This window comes from Muntiacus reevesi, chromosome 5 (assembly GCF_963930625.1).
Source record: "Muntiacus reevesi chromosome 5, mMunRee1.1, whole genome shotgun sequence".
Classification (NCBI taxonomy): domain Eukaryota; kingdom Metazoa; phylum Chordata; class Mammalia; order Artiodactyla; family Cervidae; genus Muntiacus; species Muntiacus reevesi.
In genome coordinates this window covers 97,566,072-97,581,692 of record NC_089253.1, presented here as the reverse complement: position 1 = coordinate 97,581,692, position 15,621 = coordinate 97,566,072, and the positions used below count along the sequence as shown (strand labels likewise).

At 45.8% G+C, this 15,621-nt stretch overlaps 1 protein-coding gene across 1 annotated transcript in view; it reads right to left on the bottom strand.

Moving 5' to 3' along the window:
- The window catches only part of ZBTB17 (zinc finger and BTB domain containing 17), a 29,933-nt gene extending 14,529 nt beyond the window's left edge, over positions 1-15,404 (bottom strand). The window contains exons 1-2 of the mRNA XM_065936020.1: positions 15,278-15,404; positions 13,156-13,242 (exon numbers count right to left, since the gene is read on the bottom strand). The gene's annotated coding sequence lies outside the window, so the exon portion shown is untranslated. The remainder of the gene's footprint in view (positions 1-13,155; positions 13,243-15,277) is intronic.
- Between the last annotated feature and the right edge of the window lie 217 nt (positions 15,405-15,621).

Sequence of the window (15,621 nt, the reverse complement as noted above, 5' to 3'; positions counted from 1 at the left end):
CTGAAGAGGGAGTGGACACCCTTCTCCCTGACCCCACCGCTCTAGGAATGTGTCTGGGCAGGAAGGGCTGGCTGACCCTGCAGAAAGCAGTCCCGTATCCCAGCACCTATGCCAGTTTAGAACCCACTGTACCAGTATGTGCAGATCAAGGGCCTTGCTACCAAAAAGAGAACATCAGGACATGGGGGACATGCATGGGGGACATGATGATTCTCTGCCCAGTACTCCCTGAGGGTGGTGGCACATGGACACAGCCTGAAATTACACCAGTACATGCCTTCTCCTACCAAGTTTAATAAATTCACTGCTGGGCTTCCCTGGTGGCTCAGTGGTAAAGAAACCACCTGCCAATGCAGGAGACATGGATTTGATCCCTGATCCAGGAAGATCCCACATACTGTGGGACAACTAAGCCCAGGAGCCACAACTACTGAGCCTGTGCTCCAGAGCCGGGAGCGGCAACTATGAAGTCCACACCCCCTAGAGCCTGTGCTCTGCAACAAGAGAAGCCACTGCAATGAGAAGCAGCACACTGCTCCTAGAGGGTAGCCCCCGCCCAACACAACTAGAGAAAAAGCCCACGCAGCAGTGAAGACCCAACACAGCTAAAAATAAACAAACACAATTTTTTAATTAAAAATAAATAAGTAATATATTCATTGCTGGGTGGGCCGACTTCTTGTTTCTTCCTTACAGCTGTTTATAGCACCTAGGACCTTGCTCTCAAATCAAGCTGGGGAATAGGCCTGGTACAGAACAGATTCCTGGCCATGTGGAATATGACTGATTCAAGGTCAAAATATTCTGTGGACCCTTATAAAATGATCATTGTACTTTTGGTGCTTGCTACTGAAAAACTAATAGACAAAGCCACTGTGAAAAGTGAACTTCCAGTCTGTTAATCACAACAGCAGCAATGCATATTTGAAAAACAGTTCTATGCATGTGAATGAGACATCTCCCCTAAAATACAGAAGCTCTGTGGTGTGATACAGCTGCCCATATACTTACTGTACTCCCCTCTGGGGTCCTCCATCCATAAAACAGGAAACATATAAACAGAGACTAAAGAATCACACACACATTTAATGAGTGCTTACTCTGTGCTCGCCTTAGGGACAGTATCCCCACTTTGAGCCTAAGACAGGTAATATATCAATACACTACATAATGTCACATACTCAGTGCTGTGAAGAAAACCAAAGCAAGCCGAGGTTATTACCTGAGAAAAGGGTCAAGGAGGAGCTCTCTGAGGAGGTGACATTGAAGCAAAGACCTGGTGGAGTGAAGAGCGAGTCATGCCACCACAAGCCCAGGGACAATTAAAGACATACAGAAGGACAAAAGCAAAGGTCCCGAGACAGATGTTACTTGGCCAAAGGGGCCAGAGTGCCTGAAAAGGGGGAAGGGAGCAGGAGGATGAGAGGCACCGAGGTTGGCAGCAGTAGAGGCTGAGATCACTCAGGGTTTCAGAGGCAAGTCAGGCTTTGGAGTTTCTTCTAAGTAGACTGGTATGCCCTGGGGGTGGGGTGGGGCTGAGAACAGAAGACTGACAGCAAGGTGGCAAGTGTGGACACAGGAACACCAGCAGAGAAGCCAGAGGGGAAGGTAGCCTCCAACAAGCTGTAGGCGGAAAGGTGAGAAGTAGTCGGATTTGGGATATGTCGTGGTGACGCCAACAGAAAGGCTGACCAAGGAAGATGTCGGTTGTGAGAAAAGAAAGGAGTCAAGAATGACAACAAAATTTTTAGCCTGAGAAACTAGCCAAGTGGCAGTGTCACTTACCGAGGTGAGGAACTGATTGTGGGAGCAAAGGATTAATGGGGGGAAAGCAAGTAGAGAAAGTGGTGAGAAATCCAAGTGGAGAGACAGGCTGGAGGCCACGCCCATCACACCAGGACTCAGCCTCATCCCCAGCCGATGGGAGTCATGCCAGATTTAAGCAAGATGGCCACAGTTAGACTCACATTTCTGAAAGGTCACTCTGGCTACATGAGTGTGGAGAGGCTGAAAGGGCAACAGCAGAAGCAGAAAAACAACTCAGGAAGTCCTGCAGTGCTGGCCCCGCAGGACGTGAGGAATGGGACAGTGTCACCCCCAGGCGGGTGCCAGGTGAGGCTGACTGGTGCCCAGAACCCAACACACTCACTGTGGGTCTTTCTGAGCAGCGTGTGCAAGAAGTACTCCTGTTGAATATCACAGCATCCTTTGAAAGCTTTAAGTAACTCAACATCCCTTACCATTTAGTACCCAACCCTGCCCAGGAGAAGCTGGGCCATGCTGTTTGTCCACCACCACATCCCAGGCTGAGAATTATGACCTCTTACTCACATTTCAAAGAAAATGCCCGCAACTATGGAGGGACGTACAAGAACCTGGTAACAGGGATCCCCTCACAGCAGCAGGGGAAGGATGGAAAGGAGTTACACTCTTCACTCTTGTATCCTGTCTGGGTTTTTCTGTTTTATTTTACCACTTGTAAATGTTATCGATTAAAATATTAAAACTGAGAAAGTAAAACAGAGGGAAGGATGGGAGAAAGAAGAAAAGAGAGAAAGAAAATGTCCATAAAGTAAGAGCTTCTTCACTTTCTCTTAACCATAACCTTTCAGATATTTTCTGCGAGACCTGGTGACTGAAAACTTCTCAAAAGCAAAAAATTTCTCATAAGGGAAATGGAACATTATGATAATTTGCACAAAGAATGTGTCACTTGGGAAAACTTGATGAGCAAAAATTCCTTAAGGGGACAAAATGGAAAATCCCCTAGAAGAGCAGCTGGTGGCCTTTTCCAGACACGGATGAACCCCTCTGACTCTGCTATGGCCCTGAAGGCCTCTCCTGGGAGTCACACACACAGTTCAGACTTCAGGGAGCTGACTCCTCCGACGCGGTTAAAACTCCTGTCTTGGAATCCAGCCAAAGCTAATTAAGTCCCTCGGACAAGAGTACTTAAATCTCTGTACCTCAGTTTCCTTTCTGTGAAACGGGGATGGTACTAAAAGTGTCCACTTCACAAAGATGCTATTGGCCATCATTGTTATTATACACAAACCCAGGCCAGCAACATCAATCTGTAACAGGAAAGCGGGGAACGCAATGCTCGCCTCCCTGCCCTATCTTCTAAAAATGGACATAGGGACTTCCCTTGTGGTCCAGTAGCTAAGACTCCGCGCTTCCAATGCAGGGGGCCCAGGTCTGATCCCTGGTCAGGGAACTAGATCACACATGCCACAACTAACAATTTGCATGCTGCAACTAAATATCCTGTGTGCCGCAACTAAGACTCGGCACTGCCAAATAAAAACTTTAAAAATAAATTAAAAAAAAAAAATTTTAAATAATAAAAATAAAAATGGACGTAAAATCTCATCAGTAAGCCAGGCACCCATGACAGATAAAGCTTCAACCTGAAAAAAGATCAGAAAAAGTTCCTGCAAACTGCAATGCTTCTTCCACTCAATAGTAACCAGAAGGCAAGTCAGAGGTGCTTTGTACTTGACAGCAAAAGCCACCTTGTATTCTACAAGGAACATGATGATTTTGGAGGAGCAAAGCAGCTTTCATTGAGAAAGAAGATAAAACATGACAATTCCAAAGGAAGGATTAGTCGTCCCAAGGTGCTAGTTAAGATCAAGAATCCAAAATAAAGAAGTTGAATACTATTAATAATTACTAGAAGGTATCTGTATGTATCTGAACTTCAATGTAGCACATGATTTTTCATGTGACTGACTTTTTCTGGGTTTGTTTTCTCATTAGGATTAGTGACTTTGAAGGTCCCTTCTACTGTTCAGATTTAATAAATGTTGAGTAAATGATTTCATTAATAAGATTGAAGACTAAAAATGCATGCATTTGAAGTGTAACAGATACCATGTAAATGACAATAAAAATGACATATTTACCTAGCACCTAGCAGTTTGTTTGTTTTTTCATCTAAAACTTTTCTTATATTGGAAATCTTATGATTTCCAACTAGAAACATGAACCATAAAGGACATGAAAATCAACTATGAACTATATACTGGGACGTCCCTGACAGCTCAGTTGGTAAATAATCCGCCTGCAACTCAGGAGACCCTGGTATGATTCCTGGGTCAGGAAGATCTGCTGGAAAAGGGACAGGCTACCCACTCCTGTATTCCTGGGCTTCCCTTGGGGCTCAGCTGGTAAAGAGTCTGCCTGCAATTCGAGAGACCTGGGTTCAGTCCCTGGGTTGGGAAGATCCTCTGGAGAAGGAAAAGGTGACATGAACATCAACTCTGAACTATATACGAATATCTATGACCTATATAAGCCAACATCGAACTGTATATTCACTATTCCATATAGGATTAAACCGAAGTTAATATTTGGTAAAACTTGACTGGGAAAAACTAAAAGTAAGGATATTTTAGAGGAGTATTTTCAGAGACCTCAAAAACTTAAGATAGGCCTGGACAAAAAGTGGTCAAGAATTTAGTGCCTCTACTTCCAAGGATTTCTTCAAATTGTTAGGCTCCTCAAATCCAGATGCTGAGTGCTGCCCCAGAAGACAGCGATGTTTGGACAGCAGCCCTGGGAGGATGAGAAGCAGCTCACCCCGACCCGGCCCTTGAAGAAACAGTGCTGCCGGCCTCCTGCCCCTCCACCCACCACCTGCAGCAGCATGAATCAGCAAAAGCTGCTGGAAGCCTTTTTAACGAATGACTTGCAACCCTGGCGGTTTTTCAGCCAGCCCCTTTTGAAGTGCGAGCTTCTGAGAGAAACTTGGAAACCACCCTAAGCACTGCCTGGTTGCTGGTCCGAGGGCAGGCAGGCCAAGAGACAGATAGAGGCAAAGAGAGAGAGAGACAGACAGAGCACCTGCAAGGCCATATAAGGAAGCAGGTCAGTCCCAAGGGGTCACTTAATGGGACCATGATGAGAAAGCGATGGTACCCGAACTTAATTCTTAAGGGCATGAAAGACAGGTCAGAAACCTAAATGTTCTGTCTCATTCACATTTCTACCCTCATCTTCTCAACTTTCCAAATGCAAATATAAATGGGGGGGGGGGCGGATATTTACAGCCTATATGGGAAATAAGGGTTAACAGTCCCCAAATATAAAGAACTTTAATCAAAGGAAAACATAGGTCCACACAAAGCTTGGAGACAAATGGTCACAGCAGCATTATTCCTAACAGTCAAAAGCTCAAAACAGGACTTCCCTAGTCATCCGGAGGTCAAGAACCCACCTGCCAACGCAGGGGGACACAGGCTGGATCTCTGGTCTAGAAAGATTACCCATGCTGTGGGGCCACTAAGCCTGCGCTCCACTACTGAGCCCACGTGCTGCAACTACTGACGCCCACAGGCCCTCGGGCCCACGCGCCACCAGGGAAGCCACTGCAATGAGAAGCCTGCACAGCAACTAAAGAGGGGCCCCTGCTCGCTGCAACTAGAGAAAGCCCACGTGCAGCCATGAAGACTTAGCACAGTCAAAAATTACTTAATTTTTTAAAAAAGGTCACAACAGTCCAAATGTCCATCAACTAATGAATAAGTAAATAAAATGAGGCATGCAGAGATTTGATAATAAGAAATTACTGATAACGTGCTACAATTTGAATTGAACCTTGAAAATATTGTGCTATGTGAAAGAAGCCAGCCACAAAAGACTAAGATGCATGATTCCATTTATACGAAATGCCTAGAATAGGTAAATCCATAATGATAGAAAATGGTTGCTTCGGGCTGGGGGAGACAGAGGTAAACGGGGAACGACTCGGTGGCAGGTTTCTCCTGGGGATGATGAAAATGTTCTGGTTGTGATGGCTGCACAACTTTGTGAATTGTGCCACTGGATTGTGCACTTAAAACAGGTGAATTGCATGGTATGTGACTGTCTCAATAAAGCTGTTATTAAAAATTAAACAGCAAGAAAAAAATCTTCCAACAGAAAAATAAGCCAAAGAAATGAACAGGAAATTCACAAATGAAAAAATGAGTGTGGTCAATATACTCGATACAGAAAAAAGATGTTTAACCTTACTAATAATCAGATATGAATAAGCACAAGTTACCACTTCCAGTTTCAAGGTGGCAAAGATTGAAAAGACTGAGTTTCCACTGTGGGCCAGGGCACATTCCCAGCGAGCAGAAGCAGAAAGTGGTACACTGAGTCAGACTGCAGTCTGTCAACACCAATGCAGATTCTAAATGCGTTCATCGGTTAGGTACAAATTAAAAATGCCTGGATATGAGAAACTGACCAGAGAGCCCACCATGAGGAGGCTACGATTTCCCAGACTGATGGGGTATTACCCAGGGGTATTTCACTGTAAGGAAAGAGTGAGTCCTGGTAAAGGACTGTGGGACTGGGTCCAGAGAAAACAGAGCCATGCTAATAATAAGTCCCACTATGATGGACACTTGAGGGGAGGTTACTGGCAAGAGAAATAGTTGGCTCGCTGTTTCCCAAGGGCAGTGGCACGTGGGGCGCACAAGTCCAACAGCAGCCACTAGGGAAAAACTGGAATAGCTGCCGGGGCAACCTGCCTGCCGTGTTTCCTACATACACACAACCTCATCAAATGTTCGTATTAATTCTCTGGGAGAGTAGTAATATGATCACCCTCGCTGCGCAGATGAGCAAAATAAGGCTTAGAGAGGTTGTCACTCCACCCAGGTCTCAATGACATGCTTGGATCCAAGGCCAAAGTCCACCATACTCTATGAGGTGTGCTCTCTTCACTTTAAACAGAGACAAAACTTCCATGGACAGACAGAATTCTTGAATCACTGGATCCTCAGTCGGTCCCAAAAGGGCAAATTCTCTGTCATTAACTGGCAACTCCCTTTCCTTATTCTAATTAGCATTACAAAACATGTTATGTATTTTTTAAAAAGTCAGAAATGAGCAATATTAAGTCTTAGTTCTGATCTTCAGTTTGCAACTGCCAAATGAAACATAAAATTGAAACTCTGAAGCATCTTAGTTTATGAAAGCATGGCACACCAGGTAAGGGCTTCCCTGATGGCTCTGTGGTAAAGAACCCACCTGCCAATGCAGGAGACCCGGGTTTGATCCCTGGGTCAAGAAGATCCCCTGGAGAAGGAAAATGGCAACTCAACCCAATATTCTTGCCTGGGGAAATCCTATGGACAGAGGAGCCTGGGAGGCTACAGTCCATGGGGTCATAAAAGAGTCAGACATGAATTAGCAACTAAACAACAACAACATAGCATTATCAGGTACCCTGGCTGACTCTCACTACACAGGGCTACAAATGCTGAAGAAAAACTGTATGACATCTCTTAAAATGCATCAAAGAACTTGCAAATCAACAAGGAATACTGACAGGTCAAACAAACTTAAGCAAAGGCTGGAATTCAGATAGCAAGTGGAGCTTTGCGGGTGGGCAGCAAGGGCATCTGCAGAACTGGGCAAGCTCAGATTCTCCCCCTACCCCCAAAAAGGGAGGTCCCTCCAGAATTAAGCTGGGTCCCAAAGGGTTATATCTTAGTGGAAAGAAAACAGCATAGAAAACAGCCTATATCAAATCAAGGCACCAGATGGAGAGGTGTACAATCCCTCTGGGAGAATCTGTAACCACTAGATGGCCCCCCATGGACTACAGCCCAAAGTCACATTGTAAAAGATGCACATCAGGTAGATAAAAAGTGATCCCAAAATGAAAGTATTTGATGCAACTAACTAAAACAGTAAATAAGAAATAAGTGTATCTGGGGGCTTCCCTGGTGGTCCAGTGGTTACGAATCCACCTGGCAAGAGTCACCGGTTTTATCCCTGGTATGGGAAGACCCCACATGCCACAGAGCAACTGAGCCAGGGCATCACAATTACTTAGCTCATGTGCTGCAACTACTGAAGCCCATGTGCCTAGGGCCTGGGTTCAGCAACAAGAGAAGCCACCACAAGGAAGAGCAGCCCCCACTCGCCATAACCAGAGAAAGCCCATGCAGCAGTGAAGACCCAGCACAACCAAAAAATAAAAGAACTAAACTACACACCTATGGAATGGAGGTTGAGGAGGGAGTATTAGGAATTAAAGTGTGATAAGGTCCTAACTGCTTGGGAGTAAAGTGTAGAGATACTGACTAAAGTTTCCCTGGTAGCTCAGTTGATAAAGAATCCACCTGCAATGCAGGAGACCCCGGTTCGATTCCTAAGTCAGGAAGATCCGCTGGAGAAGGGATAAGCTACCCACTCCAGTATTCTTGGGCTTCCCTTGTGGCTCAGCTGGTAAAGAATCCACCTGCAATGAGGGAGACCTGGGTTTGATCCCTGGGTTGGAAAGATTGCCTGAAGAAGGGAATGGCTACCCACTCCAGTATTCTGGCCTGGAGAATCCCAGGGGCTGTATAGTCCATGGGGTCGCAAAGAGTTGGACAAAACTGAGCGACCTTCACTTCACAAAATTAGAATGTGGCAAGTCATGTAAATTGAGGGATATGCCATGTTCATGAATCAGAAGATCAATATCATAAAAACATTACCTCTATCCAAACTGACATGTAATAAATTCAATTCTAACAAAATTCAAAGTGATTCTAATAAAAGACTCCAACAATTTTTATGGAATTTGATAAGCATAATCCAAAATGAAAATGGTAGAAAGCCAAAGCCTTACCAGATACCAAGAATTGTTATATAAGAACTTAGAGAGAAAAAAAAAAAAGAACTTAGAGGGACTTTCCTGGTGGCTCAGTGGCTTAAGAATCCCACTCCCAGTGGAGGGGACCTGGGTTCGATCCCCCGGTCAGGGAACTAGATCCCACATGCTGCAACTAAGAGTTTGCAAGCTGCAAGTAAAGATCCCATGTGCCACAACTAAAAGATCAAAGATTCTGTGTGCTGCATCTAAGACCTGGTGCAGCCAAATACATAAACAAAAAATAGGAAAAAAAACTAAAAGAACTGAGAAATTAAATCGGTGGGATATTGGCACACAGACAGAGATAGATGGTAAAGAGCCCAGAAATAGGCCCATACATTTGTGGACACTTGATGTACAATAGTGGTTACTGCTGACTTTAAAGATCCACTAGAAAGGAATGTATTTTTCAATACATAGTACAGGCTTAATCTGATGTGTTTATTTAAAAAAAGGAAAAACTTATCTCCTATCTCAAACCATATACAAAAATTATTATGAACAGACTAAAGACCTTTGAGTAAGAGGTAAGAATCATAAAACATCTGGAAGACAATACACGGGGAAATACCTTTATAAACCTGAAGCAGGGAGAAAGTTCTTAAAAAGAAATAAGTGCTAACTATTAAGAAAAAGTCAATAAAGGACATTAAAACTAAGAATTTCTATTCATTAAAAATAAACTAGAGTGACAAGCCAAGCCACAAACTGGAAGTGGATAGTTTCAACACATCTAACTGACAAATGATTAGTATCAAAACAAAAAAACAGGGAGAAAAAAAGTTTCCATATAATAAAAAGACAACTCAATAAAACAATGAGCAGAAAGATTTAAGCTGTTTTTTCAGAGAAGCTGAAAGCTGAATGACCCATTAGTGCATGAAAAGATGCTCAACCCACTAATAACCATGAAGATGCAAATCAAGACCACGTGCGGAACCACTGAGCTTCCAACACATTAGTATAAAGTCTTAAATCTGATGATACCATTGTTCGGAGGATGTGAAGCAGGCAGAATTGCCAGCTGAGTAAACTGGGGAAACCACTCTGGAAATGACTTGGTATCACTGTATTTAGTCAAACTGAAGATGCACATACCCTAGGATTCGGTCCTCCTCCCTGGGGTGTATGCTGATAGGCTGCATACGTGTGCCCCAGGAATGGTCACAGTATCACTGTCTGTCTCAGCAAAATACTGAAAACAAATGTCCATCAACAATAGAAAGGATACGTAAATTCTCATACAACGGAACATAACTCACCAGTGAAAATGAAATACACCTATATGCAACATGGATTAATCTCAAGAACACATGTTAAGCAAAAAGTTTAGTTCACTGAAAAAAACAAGATAATGTACTGAGTTCAAAATCATGCAAAATTAACTAATAACATTGCTTAGCAACACAAACACATGTGGTAAAACTATAAAGAAGAAAAAAAGAAAAAAAAAAAAAAAAAACTATAAAGAAAAGCAAGAGATGGGAATTCCCTGGCGATTCAGTGGTTAAGACTTGGCACTTGCAATGCCATGGCCTGGATTCAATCCCTGGTCAGGGAACTAAGAACCCACAAGCCATGGGGCCAAAAAAGAAAAAACACTAAAAAAGAAAAGAAAAGAAAAGCATGGACACAGTAAATGCCAAATCCAGTGATTATGCTGGGGAGGGAGAGGACAGGATCAGGGAGGGGCACTTCAAAGGTAATGTAACATTCTTTAGTGAAAAGGAGGTGATGGGTATATGGGTGTTCCTTGTAAGATTATCCTTCAGGTGGTATATATTCTTTTGTATCTACTCAATATTTAACAAGACAACTTACAAAATTAAACAATGTTACTTCTGATTTTAGGCCATGATTTGAAGCATTAACTTGGGCAGCTGACTTGAGTTCCACTCAACCAGGAAAGTCCCTGACAGGGGCCCACCCAGCCCTGAGACTACAGAAATGAGAAATGCTTCACCACCCAGGCTCCTGAGCTGGAGACAACTTCCCACTGGGCCCTGGAGCCTTCTACTCTGGACAGGAAAGGTACTGCTTAGATGAATCGGGTCAGTAGAGGAAGTGGGGTGGGTGGGGTAGCGGGAACAGGTTCTACTGCCAGACCTTTTAAGACCAGAAGCTGAGTACATTTTTGATGCGACAATGAACCCACCAAGGCTGCTTTCAGGCTGGGTCTAGACTCTCAGCAGGAACTGTCACCTCTGAGGCTCTGCATGCTGCTCTTTAAACACGAGTGAGCAACTCTCAACTCTAACCATGCCCTCTGCTTCCTTCCTTTGAAGCTCAAGGCTGATCTCTCCAATTCCTAACAAGCAGGTGTGAATGTTATAGCCCTGGCTTTCTGTATGCATCTGTGACTACATCATTGAGGTCAACCGTAGGTAGCCCTCAGACTGTTAAGCTATTGATACCCATGAGGACCTCTGAGAGTGCCAGACACCTATGCTGACACTGAACACACACACCCGGAGCAAACGCTAAAATCACTTGGTGCTAAAATGCCTACTCTTTGTAACCTCTATTATTTCAATCATTTAAACATGTGGCTGGTAAATCAAGTAGATTATGGTAAATTATGGTCTCTAGGACAATATGCTTTGTGCACAAAATATACTTGGAGTTTTTCGCTTCCTGTGAGGTTGGAGTCCCACCCTTTGGTGGTGTCTTTTAACCTGCCAGACACCAGGTCTGAGAACCTCTGTGCCACCCATGTGGCACCATCCTTGGGGGAATTCCAGGACGGTAGAGAGTGGGACACCTGGTCTTTTTTGTGGCAAACTGTTCAAACTGAAGCTCTGCCCACAGAGGCTGCCCTTTTGGCATTCTAGACTGCAGGCTCAGTTTATGTGCAACAAAATCAAGCCACCTGACACTTTAAAATGTCTCTCCTGTACACACATACAGGCATGCATGTGCACAGAAGGCCCGGCACGAGGACACACAGACGTGGTGAACAGTTGTCTGGGACAGGAACTGGGTCAGACATGAGAGCGTCAGTTACTTTCCTACCCTAAGCACTTTTTTTCTTCCTCAACTCTGCACACTTTCTTTCTTGACTCTCATAAGAGGTTGTTGTTAGGTCATCCTTTCCTAATTAACACATAGTAACACTAGATACCAACTGTGGACTCAAAGACTGGATAAAGCATTTTACATGCATTACCTCATTAATAATTCCACCCAATAAAGCTACTATGAGGTCATCATTATTCCCACTACATCCCCGAGGAAATAGAGGCTTAGAGAAGTCAAGTACTTTGTCCAAAGGCACACAGCCAGTAAATATAAAGACCAGGTATGTTAGGCTCAAGTGTCTTTGACTTAGAAGTTCAGCACCTCATACCCCAGAAATTCTGTTTCTTGTTGTCTAGTTGTTCTGTTGTGTCTGACTCTTTGCAACCCCGTGGACTGTAGCCCACCAAGCTCCTCTGTCCATGGGATTCTCCAGGCAAGAATCCTGGAGTGGTATTGCCATTTCCTTCTCCGGAGGATCTTCCTGACCCAGGGATTGATCCCGTGTCTCCTGCACTGGCAGGTAGGTTCTTTACCACTGAGCCACCTGGGAAGCCCACACTGTGATTACCCATGTGGCTAAGAGCACCTTGATCCCGGGACCCATCTCCCTCATCTCCTCAACCCGAGCCCCCAGTGCAGTGTCTGACACATCAGGCACAGAAACACTGGCTCTGTGAGCAAGCCTGGACTCCCTGGACCCAAGCAACACGAACGACCCAAAGCCAGAGGAGCCTGCCTTAGGGGCCCAGGGGCCCAGGGGACACACCCCACCCTGTTTCACCAGTAAGTGGACACCCCTCAGGCCTAACCATCAGAGTCAGCAATCCAGTCACACTGGGAACAGAACATGTTCTCTCAGCCAGCTTCCCTCAAGCACTGGAACAATCCTGATTCCTCCTTTGGTTGTATACCAGAGGCTGGGGTTTGGGGACAGATTGTACAAAAGTATGTATCTTTAAACATTAGAACCTTAAAAGGAATGGGTATGTGCTCCCTCCTCTGTCTTTCCCTCTCTGCCACACGGAGTGCATACACAATGGCAGGATCCAGAGCAGCCTGCTCAGTCCATGATGGAAGCCAGGGTTTGAGAAAGGAGAGCCACATGATCAATGGAACCTTGCTTCTGGACGACTTCGCAGAACAGAGTGAGCTGCCCTGACCAGTTCTGGACTGCCTACTCCCAGACTGTTAAGGGACAGGAATAAATTTCTATTTCCTTTCAGCCACTATATTTTGGAGCACTTTAGACTGCACTTAATTAAAACAAAGTGTGAACACTGCCCAGGGATTAATCTAGCATGATCTTTGTCAGCAAAATGACAACAATATTATCAACATTCTCCCAACCAAACTAACTAGGATTCTGTCATTACTGTACACTTTAAAGAAAAAATCGTCTTGAAAGGGTGAGTTGAAGCACGCTGCGTCTAGAGAAGAGGGACAAACAAACTGACCTGCTGGTTTGTTTCATCTTTGAGTCTTAACAGACATACCTCAGATTTCCAAGTAGCCCAGGCTACTCTGTTCCGACAGTTTGTCTGGGGAAACTCCAGCTTGGCTCTCCTCCTCCAGCTCATTACCTGAATCAAAGACCAAGTGGAAAATCTGATGAGAACCTGCAGGATTCTAAGAGCTGCTCTTATATCCACCAAATACAGGCAAATGCAGAGCACTGAGCACAGAGTCTGGCACAAAGGCAGCGCTCAATAAATGTAACATTGGATTGTGACTGGGCTGCTGCCTGCCAGACCCTGTGCTGGACAGCTGGGACACAAAGATGAATAAAGCTAGTCCCAGTCCCTACACTTAGGAAAGCCCCCTACACTCGGGGAAGCCTGATGACCGGAAGACGTCACACAAGGTTGATAAGCAAAGGCAATGAGGCTATGGCCAAGTAGTTCTACAGCACTAGCATTCCCCAGGGATGTCCCAGACATCGTGCTTCCCACTCCAGATCCTCACCCAGGTGACACATCCCTTCCCACAACTGTAGTGACTTTTGATGGATGCTAGATCACCAATGGACAGTTCCACTTGAATGTTTTACAGGCACTTACAACAGACATGTTCAAAACAAAATATATCCTCTCTCCTTAAATCCCCTCCCTATCCTGTTCCCTATCCCACTGAGCAGCATCACCATCCACCAGTCAAAAATTCAGAGCCAACCCTGACCTCTCCCCCCGGCCTCTAAATCCCCCACCTAAGTCATCACCAACTTTGCTCAAGTCTACCTTCAACACATTTCTCCCCACCTTCTGCCTAATCTAACTCAAGGCCATGGTCATCTCTCACCTCCCCAATTCTAGTAGCCTCTTAACTGGCCTCCAGGCCCATTCCCTTTAATACAGTCTTCACTAGCGTGATCTTTCTAATCCACAAATCTGATTCTTAAATGCGTTCTCATTAACCTAAAACTGCAAGTCCACGGCTAGGTTTAAAAACTTCCCTACAGGAAATTCCACTACAGGATCCGTGGCTGGCAAACTAAAGATGCCTCATGCCCCATGGCTGCTTTCCCTCCCCAAAACAAGACCCCTGAGGACCAGACCACACACTAGGGTCTTTCATCTCTGTCCCTAGGCAGCTTTCTTACACATTTCATCTTCAACTGAGAATACTCTTCCCCTTTTCTGCCTGCACTCTCCAAGCATCCTCCAGTTCTGCTTCCTGGGGAACAGAAGCCTTCCTGGATTTGCCTAAACTGTGTGAGGTGCCTCTACGCAGTGTTTCCTGCTTTTTTCCATCATATCAGAATTGCCTACATTTCAGTATGTCTCCTAGGTGAGTTTCTGAGCTCTGAGTGATGACGATGATATAAAAAATAACAGCAACAAGCACACACAGCATTTACTTTGTGCCAGCAGGCCTTCTCAGCACTTTACACCGATTATCTCATTTAACCTTTATAATAGTTTTAGGAGGCAGATTTTATTCTCAACCCTGCTTTAAGGATAAGAAAACCGAGGCAGAAGGCAGGAACCAACGTGCCTAAGGACACGGTTGGCAAGCACCGAGACAGGATTCAAACCCGGCTGCTTGGCTCCACAGCCTACACTTTTTAACCACTCGCTCCATCCTCAGAACTCATCAGGAGTTGAACCACCGTCTGTGGAACGAATGAATGAATGAAATGATCTCATACGGGGCCAGAATCGGTCTCCACCACGACAAACTCCTCCCAGGCCCTCACAGGCATGTGTCCTCCGGTCCCGCCGGCCAAAGTGAGCTGCGCGGGCACCCCGCCACCTCTCGGCCTCAGAACGCCCACCCGCAGCGGCGCGCGGGGTCAAGGGGCGGTGACAGCCGGGCGGCGGGGGCGGAGATGCTACCAGCTGGGGTGTCACCCAGCCCGGAGGCGACTCGCGCTCCCTCGCCGGGACGGCGAGTCCAGTCCGCCCGCCCACTAGCCGCCCGCTCGCCGGGCAGCGCCCCCCACCCATTTGTCCCGCACCCTCATGTTGTGCGGGGTCCCCTCAGTCCGGGTTCCCGTCCCAGTCCACTTCCCTCCCCTCCCCCACACAACCGTCCCCGGTGTCCCGCCGCGTCCCATCCTCCGCCGCCTCAACCCGACTCCTGGGACTCCCCCGGCCCCGGGTGCTTGCTGACCCTCACCTGCCATGTCCTGGACCCCACCGCAGAGGGAGGTGCATCACGGCCGCGAGAAGGCCGGGGACGGCACTTCAGAGCAGACAAAGGGCGCCGCCATGTTAGAGTCTGGCGGAACCGACCTCGCTGGCTTCCCGGCTGCAACTTCCGGCGCATGCGCAGTGCCTGTCCTAGGCGTAGCTAGTGAACAGGCGCATGCGCATAGCAATCCAGAAGTTCTGTGAAACAGTACTCTCTGCTTAGAATTTCTCTCATTGTAATCTTTCCTTGGTTTTCTGTTTCAAATGTAAAAGTAGCAGCTTCTACGTGTTCAGCGCTTCCTGTGTGCCAGGCACTGTGTTAACCACTTA